Consider the following 26,722-nt stretch of genomic DNA (forward strand, 5'->3'; position numbering starts at 1 on the left):
TAGAGGAGGATGAAGAAGGAGATTGGGAGGGAGGGGGAGAGAGAAGAGGTTTTAGAGGAGGATGAAGAAGGAGATTGAGAGGGAGGAGGGGGAGAGAGAGAAGAGGTTTTAGAGGAGGATGAAGAAGGAGATTGGGAGGGGGAGGGAGAGAGAGAGAAGAGGTTTTAGAGGAGGATGAAGAAGGAGATTGGGAGGGAGGAGGGAGAGATAATATGCAGTTTCTTTTGGTGTTGTATCATTTCTCCTCGACTCACCAAACAACAGACCATATGAACAAGAGTCTGTGGCTCCACAGGTTTAACAGTGTGTGTGTGTGTGTACCTCTATACGTGGTGGCTCCACAGGTTTAACAGTGTGTGTGGACCTCTAAACGTGGTGGCTCCACAGGTTTAACAGTGTGTGTGTGTGTACCTCTATACGTGGTGGCTCCACAGGTTTAACAGTGTGTGTGTGTACCTCTAAACGTGGTGGCTCCACAGGTTTAACAGTGTGTGTGTGTGGACCTCTATACGTGGTGGCTCCACAGGTTTAACAGTGTGTGTGTACCTCTATACGTGGTGGCTCCACAGGTTTAACAGTGTGAGTGTGGAGAGATACGTGGTGGCTCCACAGGTTTAACAGTGTGTGTGTGTGTACCTCTATACGTGGTGGCTCCACAGGTTTAACAGTGTGTGTGTGTGTACCTCTAGACGTGGTGGCTCCACAGGAGTGTGTGTGTACCTCTATACGTGGTGGCTCCACAGGTTTAACAGTGTGTGTGTGTGTACCTCTATACGTGGTGGCTCCACAGGTTTAACAGTGTGTGTGTGTACCTCTATACGTGGTGGCTCCACAGGTTTAACAGTGTGTGTGTGTACCTCTATACGTGGTGGCTCCACAGGTTTAACAGTGTGTGTGTGTACCTCTATACGTGGTGGCTCCACAGGTTTAACAGTGTGTGTGTGTACCTCTATGGTGGTGGCTCCACAGGGGAGTGTGTGTGTGTACCTCTATACGTGGTGGCTCCACAGGTTTAACAGTGTGTGTGTGGACGTGGTGGCTCCACAGGTTTAACAGTGTGTGTGTGTACCTCTATACGTGGTGGCTCCACAGGTTTAACAGTGTGTGTGTGTACCTCTATACGTGAAAAGGCTCCACAGGTTTAACAGTGGCTGGCTCCACAGGTTTAACAGATGTGTGTGTGTACCTCTATACGTGGTGGCTCCACAGGTTTAACAGTGTGTGTGTACCTCTATGCGTGGTGGCTCCACAGGTTTAACAGGGTGTGTGTGTACCTCTATACGTGGTGGCTCCACAGGTTTAACAGTGTGTGTGTACCTCTATACGTGGTGGCTCCACAGGTTTAACTTTAGTGTGTGTGTGTACCTCTATACGTGGTGGCTCCACAGGTGGGGAGGGGGAGTGTGTGTGTGTGTACCTCTATACGTGGTGGCTCCACAGGTTTAACAGTGTGTGTGTGTGTACCTCTATACGTGGTGGCTCCACAGGTTTAACAGTGTGTGTGTGTACCTCTATACGTGGTGGCTCCACAGTGTGTGTACCTTATACGTGGTGGCTCCACAGGTTTAACAGTGTGTGTGTGTACCTCTATACGTGGTGGCTCCACAGGTTTAAGTGTGTGTGTGTACCTCTATACGTGGTGGCTCCACAGGTTTAACAGAGGGTGTGTGTAGAGATACGTGGTGGCTCCACAGGTTTAACAACCTCTATACATGGTGGCTCCACAGGTTTAACAGTGTGTGTGTGTACCTCTATACGTGGTGGCTCCACAGGTTTAACAGTGTGTGTGTGTGTACCTCTATACGTGGTGGCTCCACAGGTTTAACAGTGTGTGTGTGTGTACCTCTATACGTGTGGCTCCACAGGTTTAACTGTGTGTGTGTGTACCTCTATACGTGGTGGCTCCACAGGTTTGTGTGTGTGTGTGTGTACCTCTATACGTGGTGGCTCCACAGTTTAACTGTGTGTGTGTGTGTGTGTGTGTGTGTGTGTGTGTGTGTGTGTGTGTGTGTGTGTGTGTGTGTGTGTGTGTGTGTGTGTGTGTGTGTGTGTGTACCTGTGAGAGGTGGAGTTGCCTGTCCAACGGGCGGGCTGCCCACAGAACCTCAGGGCAGGCACCAGCACGCGTCCAGCATGACATCATCAAACTGCGACAGGGGGTCACTGGGAACAGACAGAGGGAGAGGTCATGTCTCAAATGCCATCCTATTACTTTTTAACAGAGGCCCCTATGGGCCCTACAGAGTGAATTAGGTGCCCTCTGGTCGAAAGTAGTGCACTAGGACTTTATAGGGCATTCAATTTGGGATGTACACTCAGTCACTATTGGCCAATGGACCAATATTTTGTACTTATTTTATTTTATTTAACCTTTATTTAACTGGGCAAGTCAGTTAAGAACAAATTCTTATTTACAATGACGGCCTACCGGGGAACAGTGGGTTAACTGCCTTGTTCAGGAACGATTTTTACCTTGTCAGCTCTGGGATTTGATCCAGGAAGCTTTCGGTTACTGGCACAACGCTCTCTAACCACTAGGCTACCTGCCGCCCCCAGAATCAATACACACGGTCACTATCAGCAACGCTACAATGGACCAACATGAGGATATCATCAGAATCAATACACACGGTCACTATCGGCAACGCTACAATGGAATCAACATGAGGATATCATCAGAATCAATACACACGGTCACTATCGGCAACGCTACAATGGAATCAACATGAGGATATCATCAGAATCAATACACACGGTCACTATCGGCAACGCTACAATGGACCAACATGAGGATATCATCGGAATCAATACACACGGTCACTATCGGCAACGCTACAATGGAACCAACATGAGGATATCATCAGAATTAATACACACGGTCACTATCGGCAACGCTACAATGGAACCAACATGAGGATATCATCAGAATCAATACACACGGTCACTATCGGCAACGCTACAATGGAACCAACATGAGGATATGATCACAATTAATGAGCCACTAGAAAAACGGTTTGTTTTAGGATGGGGGTATTTCTTACTGGTTTTCCTTCTGCTCCACCTCCCTAAGCTCCTCCCTCTCCTCCTCCTCCAATAGGGGGCTCTGCTTCACAGTGACAGAGGTGAAGGGCTGGCCTGAGCCAATCACCTCCAAGCCATCTATCTCCTAGAGAGGGGGGAAGAAGACAGTATAGTGAGAGACTGGGAGAGGGAGAGGGAGAGAATAGGGTCCTGTGGCTCTGGCCAATAGTAGTGCACTATGTAGGGTATAGGGTCCTGTGGCTCTGGCCAATAGTAGTGCACTATATAGGGAATAGGGTCCTGTGGCTCTGGCCAATAGTAGTGCACTGTGTAGGGAATATGTTACCATTTGGGATGCATGCTATAACTAGGGAACAAACCAGACAGTAATTGTTCACTGAAATATGGCTGAACAGAGTATCAGGGTATCAAGGTGACAGGTAACAGCATAACAGGAAGAATGTAGCAGTTTTACCCAGATCTCATCTGTTTCTACCCACTGTCTTCATCTCATCATGTAGTCTCTGTTTCTATCCACTGTCTTTATCTCATCATGTAGTCTCTGTTTCTACCACCTGGGATCATGAGTCTCTGTTTCTACCCAGTCTTACATCTCATCATGTAGGTTTCTACCCACTGTCTTCATCTCATCATGTAGTCTCTGTTTCTATCCACTGTCTTCATCTCATCATGTAGTCTCTGTTTCTACCCACTGTCTTTATCTCATCATGTAGTCTCTGTTTCTACCCACTGTCTTCATCTCATCATGTAGTCTCTGTTTCTACCCACTGTCTTCATCTCATCATGTAGTCTCTGTTTCTATCCACTGTCTTCATCTCATCATGTAGTCTCTGTTTCTATCCACTGTCTTCATCTCATCATGTAGTCTCTGTTTCTACCCACTGTCTTTATCTCATCATGTAGTCTCTGTTTCTACCCACTGTCTTCATCTCATCATGTAGTCTCTGTTTCTACCACTGTCTTTATCTCATCATGTACAGAGGTTTCTACCCACTGTCTTCATCTCATCATGTAGTCTCTGTTTCTATCCACTGTCTTTATCTCATCATGTAGTCTCTGTTTCTACCCACTGTCTTTATCTCATCATGTAGTCTCTGTTTCTACCACTGTCTTCATCTCATCATGTAGTCTCTGTTTCTACCCACTGTCTTTATCTCATCATGTAGTCTCTGTTTCTACCCACTGTCTTCATCTCATCATGTAGTCTCTGTTTCTACCCACTGTCTTTATCTCATCATGTAGTCTCTGTTTCTACCCACTGTCTTTATCTCATCATGTAGTCTCTGTTTCTATCCACTGTCTTTATCTCATCATGTAGTCTCTGTTTCTACCCACTGTCTTCATCTCATCATGTAGCTCTCTGTCTTCATCCATCATGTAGTCTGCCCCACTGTCTTCAATCTCATCAGTAGTCTGGTCACTGTCTTCATCTCACATGAGTCTCTGTTTCACCCACTGTCTTCATCTCATCATGTAGTTCTGTTTCTACCCACTGTCTTCACCATGTATTTGGTCTTTATCTCATCATGTAGTCTCTGTTTCTATCCACTGTCTTTATCTCTCAATCATGTAGTCTCTGTTTCTATCCACTGTCTTTATCTCATCATGTACACCACTGTCTTCATCTCATCATGTAGTCTCTGACCCACTGAGGATGTATCTGTTTCTACCCACTGTCTTCATCTCATCATGTAGTCTCTGTTTCTACCACTGTCTTCATCTCATCATGTAGTCTCTGTTTCTATCCACTGTCTTCATCTCATCATGTAATTCTGTTTCTACCCACTGTCTTCATCTCATCATGTAGTCTCTGTTTCTACCACTGGTAGTCTGTTTCTACCCACTGCATCTCATCATGTAGTCTCTGTTTCTACCACTGTCTTTATCTCATCATGTAGTCTCTGTTTCTACCCACTGTCTTCATCTCATCATGTAGTCTCTGTTTCTACCCACTGTCTTCATCTCATCATGTAGTCTCTGTTTCTACCCACTGTCTTTATCTCATCATGTAGTCTCTGTTTCTACCCACTGTCTTCATCTCATCATGTAGTCTCTGTTGGACCCACTGTCTTCATCTCATCATGTAGTCTCTGTTTCTATCCACTGTCTTCATCTCATCATGTAGTCTCTGTTTCTACCACTGTCTTCATCTCATCATGTAGTCTCTGTTTCTACCCACTGTCTTTATCTCATCATGTAGTCTCTGTTTCTATCCACTGTCTTCATCTCATCATGTAGTCTCTGTTTCTACCACTGTCATCATTATCTCATCTCATCATGTAGTCTCTGTTTCTACCCACTGTCTTCATCTCATCATGTAGTCTCTGTTTCTATGTCTTCATCTCAATATGTAGTCTCTGTTTCTACCCACTGTCTTCATCTCATCATGTAGTCTCTGTTTCTATCCACTGTCTTCATCTCATCATGTAGTCTCTGTTTCTACCCACTGTCTTTATCTCATCATGTAGTCTCTGTTTCTATCCACTGTCTTTATCTCATCATGTAGTCTCTGTTTCTATCCACTGTCTTTATCTCATCATGTAGTCTCTGTTTCTATCCACTGTCTTCATCTCATCATGTAGTCTCTGTTTCTATCCACTGTCTTTATCTCATCATGTAGTCTCTGTTTCTACCACTGTCTTTATCTCATCATGTAGTCTCTGTTTCTATCCACTGTCTTTATCTCTGAGTCTCTGTTTCTATCCACTGTCATCTCATCATGTAGTCTCTGTTTCTATCCACTGTCTTTATCTCATCATGTAGTCTCTGTTTCTATCCACTGTCTTTATCTCATCATGTAGTCTCTGTTTCTACCACTGTCTTTATCTCATCATGTAGTCTCTGTTTCTATCCACTGTCTTTATCTCATCATGTAGTCTCTGTTTCTCCACTGTCTTTATCCATCATGTACTGTCTTCATCTCATCATGTAGTCTCTGTTTCTACCCACTGTCTTCATCTCATCATGTAGTCTCTGTTTCTACCCACTGTCTTCATCTCATCATGTAGTCTCTGTTTCTACCCACTGTCTTCATCTCATCATGTAGTCTCTGTTTCTACCCACTGTCTTCATCTCATCATAGTCTCTGTTTCTACTGTCCATCTTCATGTAGGACCCACTGTCTCATCTCATCACTAGTCTCTGGGTCTTCATCTCATCATGTAGTCTCTGTTTCTACCCACTGTCTTCATCTCATCATGTAGTCTCTACAGTCTTCATCTCATCATGTAGTCTCTGTTTCTACCACTGTCTTCATCTCATCATGTAGTCTCTGTTTCTATCCACTGTCTTTATCTCATCATGTAGTCTCTGTTTCTACCCACTGTCTTCATCTCATCATGTAGTCTCTGTTTCTATCCACTGTCTTCATCTCATCATGTAGTCTCTGTTTCTACCCACTGTCTTCATCTCATCATGTAGTCTCTGTTTCTACCCACTGTCTTCATCTCATCATGTAGTCTCTGTTTCTCACTGTCTTTATCTCATCATGTAGTCTCTGTTTCTACCCACTGTCTTCATCTCATCATGTAGTCTCTGTTTCTACCCACTGTCTTCATCTCATCATGTAGTCTCTGTTTCTATCCACTGTCTTCATCTCATCATGTAGTCTCTGTTTCTATCCACTGTCTTTATCTCATCATGTAGTCTGTTTCTATCCACTGTCTTTATCTCATCATGTAGTCTCTGTCCACTGTCTTCATCTCATCATGTAGTCTCTGTTTCTATCCACTGTCTTTATCTCATCATGTAGTCTCTGTTTCTACCACTGTCTTCATCTCATCATGTAGTCTCTGTTTCTATCCACTGTCTTCATCTCATCATGTAGGTTTCTATCCACTGTCTTCATCTCATCAGTCTCTGTTTCTACCCACTGTCTTTATCTCATCATGTAGTCTCTGTTTCTACCCACTGTCTTTATCTCATCATGTAGTCTGTTTCTACCCACTGTCTTTATCTCATCATGTAGTCTCTGACTGTCTTCATCTCATCATGTAGTCTCTGTTTCTATCCACTGTCTTTATCTCATCATGTAGTCTCTGTTTCTACCCACTGTCTTCATCTCATCATGTAGTCTCTGTTTCTATCCACTGTCTTCATCTCATCATGTAGTCTCTGTTTCTACCCACTGTCTTCATCTCATCATGTAGTCTCTGTTTCTACCCACTGTCTTTATCTCATCATGTAGTCTCTGTTTCTACCCACTGTCTTCATCTCATCATGTAGTCTCTGTTTCTACCCACTGTCTTCATCTCATCATGTAGTCTCTGTTTCTACCCACTGTCTTCATCTCATCATGTAGTCTCTGTTTCTATCCACTGTCTTCATCTCATCATGTAGTCTCTGTTTCTATCCACTGTCTTCATCTCATCATGTAGTCTCTGTTTCTACCCACTGTCTTCATCTCACAGTCTCTGTTTCTACCCACTGTCTTTATCTCATCATGTAGTCTCTGACCCACTGTCTTTATCTCATCATGTAGTCTCTGTTTTACCCACTGTCTTTATCTCATCGTCTCTGTTTCTACCCACTGTCTTCATCTCATCATGTAGTCTCTGACTGTCTTTATCTCATCATGTAGTCTCTGTTTCTACCCACTGTCTTCATCTCATCATGGGTTTCTAATGTCTTCATCTCATCACGTCTCTGTTTCTATCCACTGATCTCATCAGGTTTCTATCCACTGTCTTCATCTCATCATGTAGTCTCTGTTTCTATCCACTGTCTTCATCTCATCAGGGTTATCCACTGTCTTTATCTCATCATGTAGTCTGTTTCTACCCACTGTCTTTATCTCATCATGTAGTCTCTGTTTCTATCCACTGTCTTTATCTCATCATGTAGTCTCTGTTTCTATCCACTGTCTTCATCTCATCATGTAGTCTCTGTTTCTATCCACTGACAGGGTTAATGTCTCATCATTGTAGATCTCACAGGACTGTCTTCATCTCATCATCAGTCTCTGTTTCTACCACTGTCTTCATCTCATCATGTAGTCTCTGTTTCTATCCACTGTCTTCATCTCATCATGTAGTCTCTGTTTCTACCCACTGTCTTTATCTCATCAGTAGTCTCTGTTTCTACCACTGTCTTCATCTCATCATGTAGTCTCTGTTTCTACTGTCTTTATCTCATCATGTAGTCTCTGTTTCTCTGTGATCCAGGGTTAATGTTATTAGTCTCTGTTTCTACCCACTGTCTTCATCTCATCATGTAGTCTCTGTTTCTACCCACTGTCTTTATCTCATCATGTAGTCTCTGTTTCTACCCACTGTCTTTATCTCATCATGTAGTCTCTGTTTCTACCCACTGTCTTCAACTTAATGTTATGTTATAGAACAGGATTGTCTCAGTGACAGGGTTAATGTTACGTTGTAGAACAGGACTGTCTCAGTGACAGGGTTATTGTTACGTTGTAGAACAGGACTGTCTCAGTGACAGGGTTAATGTTACGTTGTAGAACAGGACTGTCTCAGTGACAGGGTTATTGTTACGTTGTAGAACAGGACTGTCTCAGTGACAGGGTTATTGTTACGTTGTAGAACAGTAGAACAGGACTGTCTCAGTGACAGGGTTAATGTTACATTGTAGAACAGGACTGCCTCAGTGACAGGGTTAATGTTACGTTGTAGAACAGTATAACAGGACTGTCTCAGTGACAGGGTTAATGTTACGTTGTAGAACAGGACTGTCTCAGTGACAGGGTTAATGTTACGTAGTAGAACAGGACTGTCTCAGTGACAGGGTTAACGTTGTTACAGGACTGTCTGTGACAGTTAAACAGTAGAACAGGACTGTCTCAGTGACAGGGTTAATGTTACGTTGTAGAACAGTAGAACAGGACTGTCTCAGTGACAGGGTTAATGTTACGTTGTAGAACAGTAGAACAGGATTGTCTCAGTGACAGGGTTAATGTTACGTTGTAGAACAGTAGAACAGGACTGTCTCAGTGACAGGGTTAATGTTACGTTGTAGAACAGTAGAACAGGACTGTCTCAGTGACAGGGTTAATGTTACGTTGTAGAACAGTAGAACAGGACTGTCTCAGTGACAGGGTTAATGTTACGTTGTAGAACAGTAGAACAGGACTGTCTCAGTGACAGGGTTAATGTTACGTTGTAGAACAGTAGAACAGGACTGTCTCAGTGACAGGGTTAATGTTACGTTGTAGAACAGTAGAACAGGACTGTCTCAGTGACAGGGTTAATGTTACGTTGTAGAACAGTAGAACAGGACTGTCTCAGTGACAGGGTTAATGTTACGTTGTAGAACAGTAGAACAGGACTGTCTCAGTGACAGGGTTAATGTTACGTTGTAGAACAGTAGAACAGGACTGTCTCAGTGACAGGGTTAATGTTACGTTGTAGAACAGTAGAACAGGACTGTCTCAGTGACAGGGTTAATGTTACGTTGTAGAACAGTAGAACAGGACTGTCTCAGTGACAGGGTTAATGTTACGTTGTAGAACAGTAGAACAGGACTGTCTCAGTGACAGGGTTAATGTTACGTTGTAGAACAGTAGAACAGGACTGTCTCAGTGACAGGGTTAATGTTACGTTGTAGAACAGTAGAACAGGACTGTCTCAGTGACAGGGTTAATGTTACGTTGTAGAACAGTAGAACAGGACTGTCTCAGTGACAGGGTTAATGTTACGTTGTAGAACAGTAGAACAGGACTGTCTCAGTGACAGGGTTAATGTTACGTTGTAGAACAGTAGAACAGGACTGTCTCAGTGACAGGGTTAATGTTACGTTGTAGAACAGTAGAACAGGACTGTCTCAGTGACAGGGTTAATGTTACGTTGTAGAACAGTAGAACAGGACTGTCTCAGTGACAGGGTTAATGTTACGTTGTAGAACAGTAGAACAGGACTGTCTCAGTGACAGGGTTAATGTTACGTTGTAGAACAGTAGAACAGGATTGTCTCAGTGACAGGGTTAATGTTACGTTGTAGAACAGTAGAACAGGACTGTCTCAGTGACAGGGTTAATGTTACGTTGTAGAACAGTAGAACAGGACTGTCTCAGTGACAGGGTTAATGTTACGTTGTAGAACAGTAGAACAGGACTGTCTCAGTGACAGGGTTAATGTTACGTTGTAGAACAGTAGAACAGGACTGTCTCAGTGACAGGGTTAATGTTATTGTAGAACAGTAGAACAGGACTGTCTCAGTGACAGGGTTAATGTTACGTTGTAGAACAGTAGAACAGGACTGTCTCAGTGACAGGGTTAATGTTACGTTGTAGAACAGTAGAACAGAGTCATCCTCTGGGGTTCCAATCCACCATAGAACACCGGCAATCTATTGTGGGCACACGCTTCATCAACCGTGACGTTGTGTGTGTGTGTGTGTGTGTCATCTTCTGAATGGATCAGTATTGTGGAGTGAGGTATAGAGTATTGTGGAGTGAGGTAGACAGTATTGTGGAGTGAGGTATAGAGTATTGTGGAGTGAGGTAGACATTATTGTAGAGTGAGGTATAGAGTATTGTGGAGTGAGATAGACAGTATTGTGGAGTGAGGTATAGAGTATTGTGGAGTGAGGTAGACAGTATTGTGGAGTGAGGTATAGAGTATTGTGGAGTGAGGTATACATTATTGTGGAGTGAGGTATAGAGTATTGTGGAGTGAGGTATAGAGTATTGTGGAGTGAGGTATAGAGTATTGTGGAGTGAGGTTAGAGTATTGTGGAGTGAGGTAGACAGTATTGTGGAGTGAGGTATACAGTATTGTGGAGTGAGATAGAGAGTATTGTGGAGTGAGGTATAGAGTATTGTGGAGTGAGGTAGACAGTATTGTGGAGTGAGGTATAGAGTATTGTGGAGTGAGGTAGACATTATTGCAGAGTGAGGTATAGAGTATTGTGGAGTGAGGTATAGAGTATTGTGGAGTGAGGTATAGAGTATTGTGGAGTGAGTTAGACAGTATTGTGGAGTGAGGTATAGAGTATTGTGGAGTAAGGTAGACAGTATTGTGGAGTGAGGTATAGAGTATTGTTTTATTTCTTTATTTTACCTTTATTTTACTAGGCAAGTCAGTTAAGAACAAATTCTTATTTTCAATGACGGCCTAGGAACAGTGGGTTAACTGGTCTAGGAACAGCGGGTTAACTCCCTGTTCAGGGGCAGAACGACAGATTTGTACCTTGTCAGCTCGGGGGTTTGAACTTGCAACCTTCCGGTTACTAGTCCAACGCTCTAACCATTAGGCTACCCTGCCGCCCCGATTGTGGAGTGAGGTAGACAATATTGTGGAGTGAGGTATAGAGTATTGTGGAGTGAGGTAAACAGTATTGTGGAGTGAGGTATAGAGTATTGTGGAGTGAGGTATAGAGTATTGTGGAGTGAGGTAAACAGTATTGTGCAGTGAGGTAGACAGTATTGTGGAGTGAGGTAGACAGTATTGTGGAGTGAGGTAGACAGTATTGTGGAGTGAGGTATAAAGTATTGTGGAGTGAGGTATGGAGTATTGTGGAGTGAGCTATAAAGTATTGTGGAGTGTATTGTGGAGTAGGTAAACAGTATTGTGGAGTGAGGTAGACAGTATTGTGGAGTGAGGTAGACAGTATTATGGAGTGAGGTAGACAGTATTGTGGAGTGAGGTAGAGCAGTATTGTGGAGTGAGGTATAAGGTATTGTGGAGTGAGGTATGGAGTATTGTGGAGTGAGGTAGACAGTATTGTGGAGTGAGGTAGACAGTATTGTGGAGTGAGGTAGACAGTATTGTGGAGTGAGGTAAACAGTATTGTGGAGTGAGGTAGACAGTAGAGTATGAGGTAAACAGTATTGTGGAGTGAGTATTGTAGACAGGATTGTGCAGTGAGGTATAAAGTATTGTGGAATGAGGTATGGAGTATTGTGGAGTGAGGAAGACAGTATTGTGGAGTGAGGTAGACAGTATTGTGGAGTGAGGTATAGAGTATTGTGGAGTGAGGTAGACAGTATTGTGGAGTGAGGTAGACAGTATTGTGGAGTGAGGTATAAAGTATTGTGGAGTGAGGTGGACAGTATTGTGAGGTAGACAGCATTGTGGAGTGAGGTAGACAATATTGTGGAGTGAGGTATAAAGTATTGTGGAGTGAGGTAGACAATATTGTGGAGTGAGGTAGACAGTATTGTGAGGTAGAAAGTATTGTGGAGTGAGGTAGACAGTATTGTGAGGTAGACAGTATTGTGGAGTGAGGTGGACAGTATTGTGAGGTTACAAACGTGTAATTCTGTGCGTCTGTGTGTCGTCGTGCCGTGCGTGTGTGCGTGTGTGTTGTGTTGTGTTGTGTTGTGTTGTGTTGTGTGTTGTGTTGTGTGTGTGTTGTGTTGTGGGGTGTGTGTGTGTGTTGTGTGTGTGTGTGTGTGTGTGTGTGTGTGTGTGTGTGTGTGTGTGTGTGTGTGTGTGTGTGTGTGTGTGTGTGTGTGTGTGTGTGTGTGTGTGTGTGTGCTGTGTGGCGCTGTGCATGTGTGTGTGTTGTGTTGTGTTGTGTTGTGTTGTGTTGTGTTGTGTTGTGTTGTGTGTTGTGTTGTGTGAGTCTTACAGGCTGGTTGAAGTCCAGGTCTTTGAGAACATCTCTGAGCTCATGTCGTCGGTGCTGCAGGTAGAGACTCTGGTCCCAGGTCCTGCTAGCTGAACCACATGTCTCTGGGAGAACATTACCTACAGCACACAATGAGGGGTTCTTCATTTTAGAAACTGCCTGTGTGTGTGCATTCATTCATATGTGTGTGTGTGTGTCTGTTTTTGGTTTGTGTTCATTCGTGTGGGTGTGCATGAGTGCATTCATTCATATGTGTGTGTGTGCGTGTGTGTGTGCGTGCGTGCATGTGTGTGTTTACCTGACTCCATGCGGATGCTGTGTGGCTGTGCGATGTGTGTGACAGGTTCCTGCTGTCCTCTCTGTGTCTGGGTCAGGGTGGATGAGATACCACTCAGCTCATCACCAAACCTCTGAGGGAGGCTCCAGAACTCACTGCCTACACGGTAACCCTGGCAACACACACACAGGTTAGTTCTAATTGGCTAGAGTAGCAATAGACACCCCCCTCCAGGTGACTCCTACCTGTCCAGAGTGTATGGCTGGCAGGCCTCGGGTGATCAGTTCTCTCTGCTCCTGAGTCTCTCTGAAACGGTTGGACTGGTTCATCAACAGCCTCTCTACTGGCTTCTGGAGCAGGTCTAGAGAGAGAGAGAGAGAGAGAGAGAGAGAGAAGAGAAGAGAAGAGAAGAGAAGAGAGAGAGAAGAGAGAGAGAGAGAGAGAGAGAGAGAGAGAGAGAGAGAGAGAGAGAGAGAGAAGAGAGAGAGAAGAGAGAGAGAAGAGAGAGAGAGAGAGAGAGAAGAGAGAGAGAAGAGAGAGAGAAGAGAAGAGAAGAGAAGAGAAGAGAAGAGAAGAGAAGAGAAGAGAGAGAGAAGAGAAGAGAAGAGAGAGAAGAGAAGAGAGAGAGAGAGAGAGAAGAGAGAGAGAGAGAGAGAGAAGAGGGAGAGAAGAGAGAAGAGAAGAGAGAGAGAAGAGAAGAGAGAGAAAGAGAGAGAGAGAGAGAGAGAGAGAGAGAAGAGAGAGAGAGAGAGAGAGAGAAGAGAGAGAGAGAGAGAGAGAGAAGAGAGAGAGAGAGAGAAGAGAGAAAGAGGGAGAGAGGAATGGTAGTTGATGGTAGTTGTAGTCCTTTATGTGGTAGTTGTAGTTCTGGTAGACCTACTGGAGATAAGGTCCTGCTGGTGTCGTCTGTGGGTCATGTGTGTGTGCCAGTGCTGCAGGGCGTGGCTCTGGACGTCTCTCTGACCCCTGGGGACTGGAGGGTCTCTCTGCACCTATCAACACCTGGGAGACGGCGCTTTGAGGGCTGGCACCCTCCTCACCAGCTGGAAAGATAGAGACAATTTCCTGGGTAAAACGTTCCACTGTAAAAGTGAAGGTGTAAACTTGGCAGTAGAAAATCTTAACATTATATATCTCAGCTTCCCTATCAAATCTAAAAATCTCAAATACAAAACCGAAGAAAATGAACAACAATGACAAATGGTTTGATGAAGAATGCAAAAATCTAGGAAAGAAATTGAGAAACCTGTCCAACCAAAAACATAGAGAACCGGAAAACCTGAGTCTTCGCCTTCACTATGGTGAATCACTAAAACAATACAGAAACACACTACGGAAAAAGAAGGAACAGCATGTCAGAAATCAGCTCAATGTAATTGAAGAATCCATAGACTAACCACTTCTGGGAAAATTGGAAAACACTAAACAAACACAAAGAATTATCTATCCAAAATGGAGATGTCTGGGTAAACCACAAGAGCAAAATCATATACGTGATCAAATACAAATCTTAGAATCAACTATTAAAGACGACCAGAACCCACTGGATTCTCCAACTACCTAAATAAAAACCCTCCAACCCAAAAGGCCTGTGGTGTTGATGGTATCCTGAAAACCAGTTATGCATTAGGGGGCGCTATTAAAAAAAAGAAAGTTCCCGTTATAAACAAGATATTTTGTCACGAAAAGATGCTCAACTATGCATATAATTGACAGCTTTGAAAAGAAAACATATATATATATATATAATATGACACTTGTAATGTCTTTATTGTTTTGAAACTTCTGCATGTGTAATGTTTACTGTTAATTTTTTTTTTATTGATTGTTTATTTCACTTTTGTACATGATCTACTTCACTTGCTTTAGCAATGTTAACATATGTTTCCCATGCCAATAAAGCCCCTTGAATTAAATTGAATTGAGAGAACAGAGAGACATAGAGAGAGAGACAGAGAGAGCAAGACAGAGAGCAAGACAGAGAGACAGACAGAGAGAGAGCGATATATATTATCTGCCTCACTTGCTTTGGCAATGTTAACATGACAGACAGACAGACAGACAGACAGACAGACAGACAGACAGACAGACAGACAGACAGACAGACAGACAGACAGACAGACAGACAGACAGACAGACAGATGTTAGGTTCTAAATAAAAACTGACGGACAACTATAAAAGACCAAGTTTATTCAGCCAAAGGATGGAACAGCTGAACAGACAAAGACATGTTTCCACTAGTGGTAGTATATATATATATATATATAGACCCCAATGTGGATGGAGCATCCTCCTTCCCTCTAAACATTACATGTTTATTGCTGAGCAGGAAGTTAAGTGATGCAGGCAATAAACTGTTCCTTCTCCCAATGTGACCTGACCTCCATTCCTCACTACCCACATCTCTCCATCCTTATCAGTTCCTGCAAACTAATTAAGTAATTGCCTTTCCTTTACTCAATACATTCCAAGCTTAATTGCCTCCACCATATACAGTTGAAGTCGGAAGTTTACATACACTTAGGTTGGAGTCATTAAAACTCATTTTTCAACCACTCCACAAATTTCTTGTTAACAAATTATAGTTTTGGCAAGTCGGTTAGGACATCTACTTTGTAAATGACACAACAATTTTTTCAACAATTGCTTACAGACAGATTATTTCACTCATTGTATCACAATTCCAGTGGGTCAGAAGGTTACATATACTAAGTTGACTGTGCCTTTAAACAGCATGGAAAATTCCAGAAAAGTATGTCATGGCTTTAGAAGCTTCTGACATCATGGGAAAATCAAAAGAAATCAGCCAAGACCTCAGAAGAAAAATGGTAGACCTCCACAAGTCTGGTTCATCCTTGTGAGCAATTTCCAAGCGCCTGAAGGTTCCACGTTCATCTGTACAAACAATAAGTATAAACACCATGGGACCACGCAGCCGTCATACTGCTCAGGAAGGGGACGCGTTCTGTCTCCTAGAGATGGACTTACTTTGGTGCAAAAAGTGCAAATCAATCCCAGAACAACAGCAAAGGACCTTGTGAAGATGCTGGAGGAAACAGGTACAAAAGTATCTATCTCCACAGTAAAATGAGTCCTACATCGACATAACCTGAAAGGCCGCTCAGCAAGGAAGAAGCCACTGCTCCAAAACCGCCATAAAAAAAGCCAGACTATGGTTTGCAACTGCACATGGGGACAAAGATCATACTCTGTGGAGAAATGTCCTCTGGTCTTATGAAACAAAAATAGAACTGTTTGACCATAATGACCATCGTTATGTTTGGAGGAAAAAGGGGGAGACTTGCAAGCCAAAGAACACCATCCCAACCGTGAAGCACGGGGAATGGCAGCATCATGTTGTGGGGGTGCTTTGCTGCAGGAGGGACAGGTGCACTTCACAAAATAGATGGCATCATGAGGAAAGAAAATGATGTGGATATATTGAAGCAACATCTCAAGACATCAGTCAGGAAGTTAAAGCTTGGTCGCAAATGGGTCTTCCAAATGGACAATGAACCCAAGCATACTTCCAAAGTTGTGGCAAAATGACTTAAGGACAACAAAGTCAAGGTATTGGAGTGGCCATCACAAAGCCCTGACCTCAATCCTATAGAACATTTGCGGGCAGAACTGAAAAAGCGTGTGCAAGCAAGGAGGCCTGCAAACCTGACTCAGTTACACCAGCTCTGTCAGGAGGAATGGTCCAGAATTCACCCAACTCATTGTGGGAAGCTTGTGGAAGGCGACCCGAAACATTTGACCCAAGTGAAACAATTTAAAGGCAATGCTACCAAATACTAATTGAGTGTATGTAAAACGTCTGACCCACTGGTAATATGATGAAAGAAATAAAGGCTGAAATAAATCATTCTCTCTACTATAATTCAGACATTTCTCATTCTTAAAAATGTCAGGAATGGTGAAAAACAGAGTTTAAATGTATTTGGCTAAGGTGTATGTAAACTTCAAACTTCAACTGTACACTCCTCCTACAGATAACCATTAACTTCTGGTGTAGAAACCAGACTATGGTAACTCCATATCTCAATAGGATACCTGATAATTAACAATATGTTAAGTTTAGAGTCAGAACCCATCAGAGAGATAGATAGATAGAGAGATAGAGAAACATTGTCATTGTAACACTGATTGAAGAGCATTATAACCAAAACCATTCTTTTTGTTAGAAGGTATTTTCAAACATGGTATCTTCTCTCACCTCAGTCTCTCCCTGGCCTGCATCTCTGTCCTGAAGTCCTCCAGACTACCCAGAATGCTGTGGGGGAGGACCATCCCTTGGGCATCGACGGGGGCGAGGTCCCCCGGTCCTGACAAAACCACACTACAACATCACCTCTCCATTAACTAAACACTATTCAAATTCTAAATACTTGATTCATCCCACGGGGGCCATTATGTAGGCAGGAGAGTAGATATACAACGTAGAAGAGCACCAGTGGAGGCTGCTGAGGAGGACGGCTCATAATAATGGCTGGAATGGAGTCAATGGAATGGCATCAACCACATCTTTTATATGTTTGATACCAGAGCCGTCCTCCCCTCAGCCTCCACTGAAGAGCACACGACATAACACGGACAGCACCTAGTGAGCCTCCTCCCTCAGCCACGACTTAACAACGGACAGCACCAATAGTTCTATAGAGCATGAGGATGAATGATACCAGTCTAGTGACTCCCTCCCAGCCATTATTATGAGCCGTCCTCCCCTCAGCAGCCTCCACTGAAGAGCACACGACTTAACAACGGACAGCACCAATAGTTCTATACAGCATGAGGATGAATGATACCAGTCTAGTGACTCCCTCCCAGCCATTATTATGAGCCGTCCTCCCCTCAGCAGCCTCCACTGAAGAGCACACGACTTAACAACGGACAGCACCAATAGTTCTATAGAGCATGAGGATGAATGATACCAGTCTAGTGACTAAAGAACTGTCAAAACAGATGACACTAGTGTACATTAATATAGCCTCCACTAAAGAGCAAGTGGATTTTAACAACGGACAGCACCAATAGTTCTATACAGCATGAGGATGAATGATCTTCAGTGACTCCCTCCCAGCCATTATCATGAGTACCTCCGCCTCCACTCCCTTCAAACATGAGGATGAATGATACCTCTAGTGACCTCCCAGCTGTACCCCTCTAGCACCAGGGTCAGCTGACAGCCCGTCTAGTTCTATAGGGCAGGTGACCCCTCCAGCCACAGCAGTCCTCCCCCTCAGCAGCCTCCACTGAAGAGCACCAGGGTCAGCTAGTTCTACCCCCTAGAGCATGAGGATGAACCAGTCTAGTGACCCCTGAATGCACCACGGACAGGTCTAGCATGAGGATGAATGATACCCCTCTCCCAGCCATTAGGGTCAGCCGTCCTCCCCTCAGCAGCCTCCACTGAAGGGTCACATAACAACGGACAGCACCAATAGTTCTATACCCATGAGGATGAATGATAACAGTCTAGTGACTAAAGAACTGTCCCTACCCCCTGAAGTGGATTTTAGCACCAGCCCCTTTCTTGTTTGTCTTCAGTGGTACCCCCCAGCACCGTTTCAGCTGTACCCCTTCAAACACTCAACCTCAGCTGTACCCCCTCTAGCACCAGGGTCAGCTGTACCCCCTCTAGCACCAGGGTCAGCTGTACCCCCTCTAGCACCAGGGTCAGCTGTACCCCTCTAGCACCAGGGTCAGCTGTACCCCCTCTAGTACCAGGGTCAGCACCCCTAGCACCTCAGCACCAGGGTCAGCTGACCCCCTCTAGCACCAGGGTCAGCTGTACCCCCTCTAGCACCAGGGTCAGCTGTACCCCTCTAGCACCAGGGTCAGCTGTACCCCCCTCTCAAATAGCACCAGGGTCAGCTGTGCCCCCTCTCAGCACCAGGGTCAGCTGTATGTTTTTTGCCATCATTGTAAGGGTCAGCCTACCCACTGCACCAGGGTCAGCACACAGGGTCACTGTACCCCCTCTAGCACCAGGGTCAGCTGATAGCACCAGGGTCATTTATTAAACATCAGCATTAGTGTTCTGAGTCAGCTTTTGTCATACCCCCTCAGCTCCAGGGTCAAGTGACTAAAGAGCTCTCAAATGTTGTTTTTGCCATCAGTAAAGCCTGCCACACACACACTGTACAAATAATAATATAAGGTGGGAAGTGGAAGGGCACAATAATTTTAATTTTGCTCTTTATTTAACCATCTTACATATAAAACCTTATTTGTTAATCAAAAATTGTGAATATCTCACCACAGGTTAATGGGAAGGGTGTGCTTGGAAGGATGCACATAACTCTGCATGTTGGGTTGTATTGGAGAGTCTTAAATCTTAGTCTTAAATCATTTTCCACACACAGTCTATTCCTGTATTTAGTTGTCATGCTAGTGAGGGCTGAGAATCCACTCTCACATAGGTACGTGGTTGCAAAGGGCATCAGTGTCTTAACAGCGCAATTTTCCAAGGCAGGACACTCTGAGCGCAGCCCAATCCAGAAATCTGGCTGTGGCTTCTGATTCAATTCACTTTTCACAGAACCGCTTGTTGCAATTTCGATGAGGCTCTTTTGTTCAGATATCGGTAAGTATAGTTTTATCATGCTGGTAATTTATGAACATTTGAACATCTTGGCCATGTTCTGTTATAATCCCCCGGCACAGCCAGAAGAGGACTGGCCACCCCACACCAAGCCTGGTTCCTCTCTAGGTTTCTTCCTAGGTTTTGGCCTTTCTAGGGAGTTTTTCCTAGCCACTGTGTTTCTACACCTGCATTGCTTGCTGTTTGGGGTTTTAGGCTGGGTTTCTGTACAGCACTTTGAGATATCAGCTGATGTACAGAAGGGCTATATAAATAAATTATATTGATTGATTGACTGGATGCAGGGTCATGAAAGGGATAACGAACCAGTTGTTTGTGTCATCCATTTCAGGAAAGTACCTGCGTAATTGCCACCCAACTCACTCAGGTGCTTCGGCTGTATTACATTTGGCACACACAAAAATCACACAATGATGGAAAGTCCTGTGAGTTGTCCTTGTTAATGCAGACAGCCTTAATTTTGTCCCGCACATTTATTGAACATAGTTGCGGAGAGTCCCTGTAATCCTAATCATTCAGGTGAGAAAAACATCACCCAGACAGGCCAGTCGGTGAGAAACTCATCATCATGCAAGAGATCAGACAAGTGAAAAACATCACCCAGACAGGCCAGTAGTGAGAAACTCATCATCATGCAAGAGATCAGACAAGTGAAAAACATCACCCAGACAGGCCAGTCGAAAGGTGAGAAACTCATCATCATGCAAGAGATCAGACAAGTGAAAAACATCACCCAGACAGGCCAGTGAGGGTGAGAAACTCATCATCATGCAAGAGTGAAAAACATCAGACAAGTGAAAAACATCACCCAGACAGGCCAGTCGAGTGAGAAACTCATCATCATGCAAGAGATCAGACAAGTGAAAAACATCACCCAGACAGGCCAGTCGAGTGAGAAACTCATCATCATGCAAGAGATCAGACAAGCTGGTAATTGAAAAACATCACCCAGACAGGCCAGTCTGTGAGAAACTCATCATCATGCAAGAGGATCAGACAAGTGAAAAACATCACCCAGACAGGTTTCAGTCGAGGTGAGAAACTCATCATCATGCAAGAGGTCAGACAAGTGAAAAACATCACCAGACAGGTCAGAAACTCAGTGAGAAACTCATCATCATGCAAGAGATCAGACAAGTGAAAAACATCACCCAGACAGGCCAGTTGATTGATTGAAACTCATCATCATGAAAGAGATCAGACAAGTGAAAAACATCACCCAGACAGGCCAGTCGTGTGAGAAACTCATCATCATGCAAGAGGTCAGACAAGTGAAAAACATCACCCAGACAGGCCAGTCCTGTGAGAAACTCATCATCATGCAAGAGATCAGACAAGTGAAAAACATCACCCAGACAGGCCAGTCATAGTTGAGAAACTCATCATCATGCAGAGATCAGACAAGTGAAAAACATCACCCAGACAGGCCAGTCGAGTGAGAAACTCATCATCATGCAAGAGATCAGACAAGTGAAAAACATCACCCAGACAGGCCAGTCGAGTGAGAAACTCATCATCATGCAAGAGATCAGACAAGTGAAAAACATCACCCAGACAGGTCAGTCGAGTGAGAAACTCATCATCATGCAAGAGATCAGACAAGTGAAAAACATCACCCAGACAGGCCAGTCGAGTGAGAAACTCATCATCATGCAAGAGGTCAGACAAGTGAAAAACATCACCCAGACAGGCCAGTCGAGTGAGAAACTCATCATCATGCAAGAGATCAGACAAGTGAAAAACATCACCCAGACAGGCCAGTCGAGTGAGAAACTCATCATCATGCAAGAGGTCAGACAAGTGAAAAACATCACCCAGACAGGCCAGTCGAGTGAGAAACTCATCATCATGCAAGAGGTCAGACAAGTGAAAAACATCACCCAGACAGGCCAGTCGAGTGAGAAACTCATCATCATGCAAGAGGTCAGACAAGTGAAAAACATCACCCAGACAGGCCAGTCGAGTGAGAAACTCATCATCATGCAAGAGATCAGACAAGTGAAAAACATCACCCAGACAGGCCAGTCGAGTGAGAAACTCATCATCATGCAAGAGGTCAGACAAGTGAAAAACATCACCCAGACAGGCCAGTCGAGTGAGAAACTCATCATCATGCAAGAGATCAGACAAGTGAAAAACATCACCCAGACAGGCCAGTCGAGTGAGAAACTCATCATCATGCAAGAGGTCAGACAAGTGAAAAACATCACCCAGACAGGCCAGTCGTGTGAGAAACTCATCATCATGCAAGAGGTCAGACAAGTGAAAAACATCACCCAGACAGGCCAGTCGAGTGAGAAACTCATCATCATGCAAGCAAGAGGTCAGACAAGTGAAAAACATCACCCAGACAGGCCAGTCGTGTGAGAAACTCATCATCATGCAAGCAGTCAGACAAGTGAACATTATGGTCAGTAAATGAAGACTTTAAGCTCGTCTCTCAATTCAAAAATAAGTGTCAATACTTTGCCCCTTGGTAACCAGCGCACCTCTGTATGTTGTAAAAGCGTTACACGGTCGCTGCCCATATCATTGCATAATGCAGAAAATGCACGTGAGTTCAGGGGCCTTGCTTTAACAAAGTTAACCATTTTCACTGTAGTGTCCAAAATGTCTTTCAAGCTGTCAGGCATTCCCTTGGCAGCAAGAGCCTCTTGGTGGATGCTGCAGTGTACCCAAGTGGCATCGGGAGCAACTGCTTACACCTGCGTTACCACTCCACTATGTCTTCTTGTCATAGCTTTTGCACCATCAGTACAGACACCAACATGAGCAGCAGCTACGTGACCTGTTTGTCTACACCACTGGTCACAGACACCTGGTCCTGAATGGCTATAGTGTGTTGCAGGCTTTTGCACCAGCCCTGCTCTAAAACACACCTGATTGAACTAATCACGGGCTTGAGAATCCCACCCCCCGGTAGCTCTCTAGGACCAGGAATGGTGACCACAACCGTGATACACCCCACCTGTACTTCACACCTCTGGCCAGAAGGGGCAGTGTAGCCAGCTCACCTGTGTAGTCCAGTGGCTGTGTGGTGGTGTCCTGGGCCAGGGGCGGGCCACCGCTACCCTCACCCCTTTCTGATGTCATCAGGTGGGCGGGTCTTACGCACCAGCACGCGGGTCACAGCTGCAGGTTTCTGGGGTTCTTTAGGGGGCTGGGGCACCCGCAACTATGGACGTACACACAAACACACACACACAAAAGGATGGCAGGTAGCCTAGCAGTTAGAGGGTTGCTACTTCGAAACCCCGAGCCGGAAAAGTGGATAAATCTGCCCAGCTAATCTCCACCATGAACTGCTCCCCCGGCACCTCTCTGATTCAGAGGGTTAATGAGGAAAACACATTTTGGTTGAATGCATTCAGTTGTGCAACTGACTACGTATCCCCTTACTATTATGTATGCATACACACACCTTACATACACACACACCCAAACAGCCCAAACATATTTATTTTATTTATTTTGCTCCTTTGCACCCCATTATTTTTATTTCTACTTTGCACATTCTTCCACTGCAAATCTACCATTCCAGTGTTTTACTTGCTATATTGTATTTACTTTGCCACTATGGCCTTTTTTTTGCCTTTACCTCCCTTCTCACCTCATTTGCTCACATCGTATATAGACTTGTTTCTACTGTATTATTGACTGTATGTTTGTTTTACTCCATGTGTAACTCTGTGTCGTTGTTTGTGTCGAACTGCTTTGCTTTATCTTGGCCAGGTCGCAATTGTAAATGAGAACTTGTTCTCAACTTGCCTACCTGGTTAAATAAAGGTGAAATAAATACATTTTAAAAATGTAACAACACCCACACACACAAACATACACACACACATTATGTACACACATGCGCACACACAAACATTATGTACACATGCACACACACACCTTCTCCAGGTCCTCAGGTCTGATGGCCAGGGCCTGGATGTCCTCTCCTTTAAGAGTGGGGCTCTGAGGCTGCTCTTCACTCAGACACGAGGAGAAATCCTCTGACACTTTCAGACGTTTCTTCTCTGGAGACGAGAGGACAGGATGAGGACAGGAAAGAACCAACTGTTTCATTCCAAGCATATGGGTTCAACATGGCACCTGTTCAAATTATGAATAATAAACCAAGCTTACATTTACATTTACATTTAAGTCATTTAGCAGACGCTCTTATCCAGAGCGACTCCCCATTTCTGAGTGTATTTGTTTTGGCTTGCACTCACATGGGGAAAACCACGTTTCCTGGGATGACACACACAGCCAACTACTGAACCAACAGCATCTGACTTTACCAACACGAACCCATAGACCAGGCTACATCTGCACTACTGAACCAACAGCAACTTTACTGAACCAACTGAACCAACAGCATCTGACTTTACCAACACTAACCCATAGACCAGGCTACATCTGAACTACTGAACCAACAGCATCTGACTTTACCACCACTAACCCATAGACCAGGCTACATCTGAACTACTGAACCAACAGCATCTGACTTTACCAACACTAACCCATAGACCAGGCTACATCTGAACTACTGAACCAACAGCATCTGACTTTACCAACACTAACCCATAGACCAGGCTACATCTGAACTACTGAACCAACAGCATCTGACTTTACCAACACTAACCCATAGACCAGGCTACATCTGAAACTGAACCAACAGCACTGACTTTACCAACACTAACCCAACAGCTGAACTACTGAACCTTTACCAACACTAACCCATAGACCAGGCTACATCTGAACTACTGAACCAATAGCATCTGACTTTACCAACACTAACCCATAGACCAGGCTACATCTGAACTACTGAACCAACAGCATCTGACTTTACCAACACTAACCCATAGACCAGGCTACATCTGAACTACTGAACCAATAGCATCTGACTTTACCAACACTAACCCATAGACCAGGCTACATCTGAACTACTGAACCAACAGCATCTGACTTTACCAACACTAACCCATAGACCAGGCTACATCTGAACTACTGAACCAACAGCATCTGACTTTACCAACACTAACCCATAGACCAGGCTACATCTGAACTACTGAACCAACAGCATCTGACTTTACCAACACTAACCCATAGACCAGGCTACATCTGAACTACTGAACCAACAGCATCTGACTTTACCAACACTAACCCATAGACCAGGCTACATCTGAACTACTGAACCAACAGCATCTGACTTTACCAACACTAACCCATAGACCAGGCTACATCTGAACTACTGAACCAACAGCATCTGACTTTACCAACACTAACCCATAGACCAGGCTACATCTGAACTACTGAACCAACAGCATCTGACTTTACCAACACTAACCCATAGACCAGGCTACATCTGAACTACTGAACCAACAGCATCTGACTTTACCAACACTAACCCATAGACCAGGCTACATCTGAACTACTGAACCAACAGCATCTGACTTTACCAACACTAACCCATAGACCAGGCTACATCTGAACTACTGAACCAACAGCATCTGACTTTACCAACACTAACCCATAGACCAGGCTACATCTGAACTACTGAACCAACAACATCTGACTTTACCAACACTAACCCATAGACCAGGCTACATCTGAACTACTGAACCAATAGCATCTGACTTTACCAACACTAACCCATAGACCAGGCTACATCTGAACTACTGAACCAACAGCATCGGACTTTACCAACACTAACCCATAGACCAGGCTACATCTGAACTACTGAACCAATAGCATCTGACTTTACCAACACTAACCCATAGACCAGGCTACATCTGAACTACTGAACCAACAGCATCTGACTTTACCAACACTAACCCATAGACCAGGCTACATCTGAAATGTAGACCGTGATTTGCTGCTAGCAAAGCTATTGTTACATCACCTACTGACCTCCTGACCTTGAGAGAAAGAGTGGAGCAGAATATTCACAGCACACACACACACACACACACACACACACACACACACACACACACACACACACACACACACACACACACACACACACACACACACACACACACACACACACACACACACACACACATAGTTATGCAATTCTGTTCATCTTCAGTGCTCCAACTGCAACAGAGTCTGTCCCTGGTTACTATGACCACCACACAACCCACCGCTCATCTTTTGAGTCGGTCCTTGGTTACCATGACCACCACACAACCCACCGCTCATCTTTTGAGTCTGTCCCTGGTTACCATGACCACCACACAACTTTTGCTTCTCTACCGTTTGCTTTTCTATCTTTTTCTACCCCCCCCCCCCCTCCCTGCCACCTGTTCTGAGGCTCAGTACATTCTGTGTGGTTTTCAGGGGAGGGTAGCACCTTGCGGAGAGTGAGGGAAGGTCACAGAAGGGATAAAAGGAAAAACTGCAGAAGTCTCATCCTTCATAGTGGGTGTCCTTGGCACACAATGGAAGGCTACGGGGACACTGAGGCTCCACATGCACTCGCGTTTGTGATTGCATCCTCATTATGTACACACACACACCAGCGTTCACACAAAAATAAACACACACAGATAAACACACACACAACGACAGAGCCCCACGTAAACAAATACACACCTATGCCTCGAGAATGTCTCTTTTACAGAGTAAAGACAGGAAATTAGTGGTGGTATTGTTCCTATCTCTCTTCTTTCTCCCTCTCTTTTATTTAAATTTTATTTAACACTTATTTTACCAGGTAAGTTGACTGAGAACAAATTCTCGTTCATGACTATCTACCCGGCCTGCTACATTCTTCTCACCCCTCCTCCCCACACACACGTATGGACTAACGTTAACAAACAGAGAGAGGTCAGGAGGATAATGTTAAGTGTGTGTGTGTTTAGTTAGCGAGCTAATAGTATAACAGCTATGTTAGCTAGCTATATTCTTACATACCTGGCGGGGTCCGAGGTCTCGCCTCCTTTTTGGGAGTTTTGCCAGTGGATTTGCCTAGACTTGCCATGTCAATGCTTAGGCTAGCTAAGGTAACGTTAGTTAGTTGTAGCCTAGCTAGTTAGTCAACTCGGCAGCTGAGCAAGTTGTTTTAGCTAAAGTAAATTGGTGTCACGCAGGGAGACAAGAAAGGCAAAATTTTCCCTAAACTGTGACATTAATACAATTTATACAAAAGCAACTTGTTCGTTGAGTAAACTTTTGATAGCTAGCATCTAGCCTTGTCATTCGTGTCTCTTTCTCCCCGCTGCCTCGCGGTACCCATGGCAACGGACGCTTGGCTGCTGTTAAAGGGA

The 26,722-nt window shown here is 44.3% G+C and overlaps 1 long non-coding RNA gene and 1 pseudogene across 1 annotated transcript; one reads left to right on the forward strand and one right to left on the reverse strand.

The window, feature by feature from the left end:
- Nucleotides 1-2,063: 2,063 nt before the first annotated feature.
- On the reverse strand, nt 2,064-26,712 carry LOC127922759 (MYCBP-associated protein-like; annotated as a pseudogene).
- LOC127922760 (uncharacterized) lies at nt 11,418-12,343 on the forward strand. The gene is made up of 3 exons (XR_008112179.1): nt 11,418-11,484; nt 11,673-11,731; nt 12,146-12,343. It is a non-coding gene; the product is annotated as an uncharacterized LOC127922760 (long non-coding RNA).
- Nucleotides 26,713-26,722: the final 10 nt, after the last annotated feature.

This window comes from Oncorhynchus keta, unplaced genomic scaffold (genome assembly GCF_023373465.1).
Source record: "Oncorhynchus keta strain PuntledgeMale-10-30-2019 unplaced genomic scaffold, Oket_V2 Un_contig_27003_pilon_pilon, whole genome shotgun sequence".
NCBI lineage: Eukaryota > Metazoa > Chordata > Actinopteri > Salmoniformes > Salmonidae > Oncorhynchus > Oncorhynchus keta.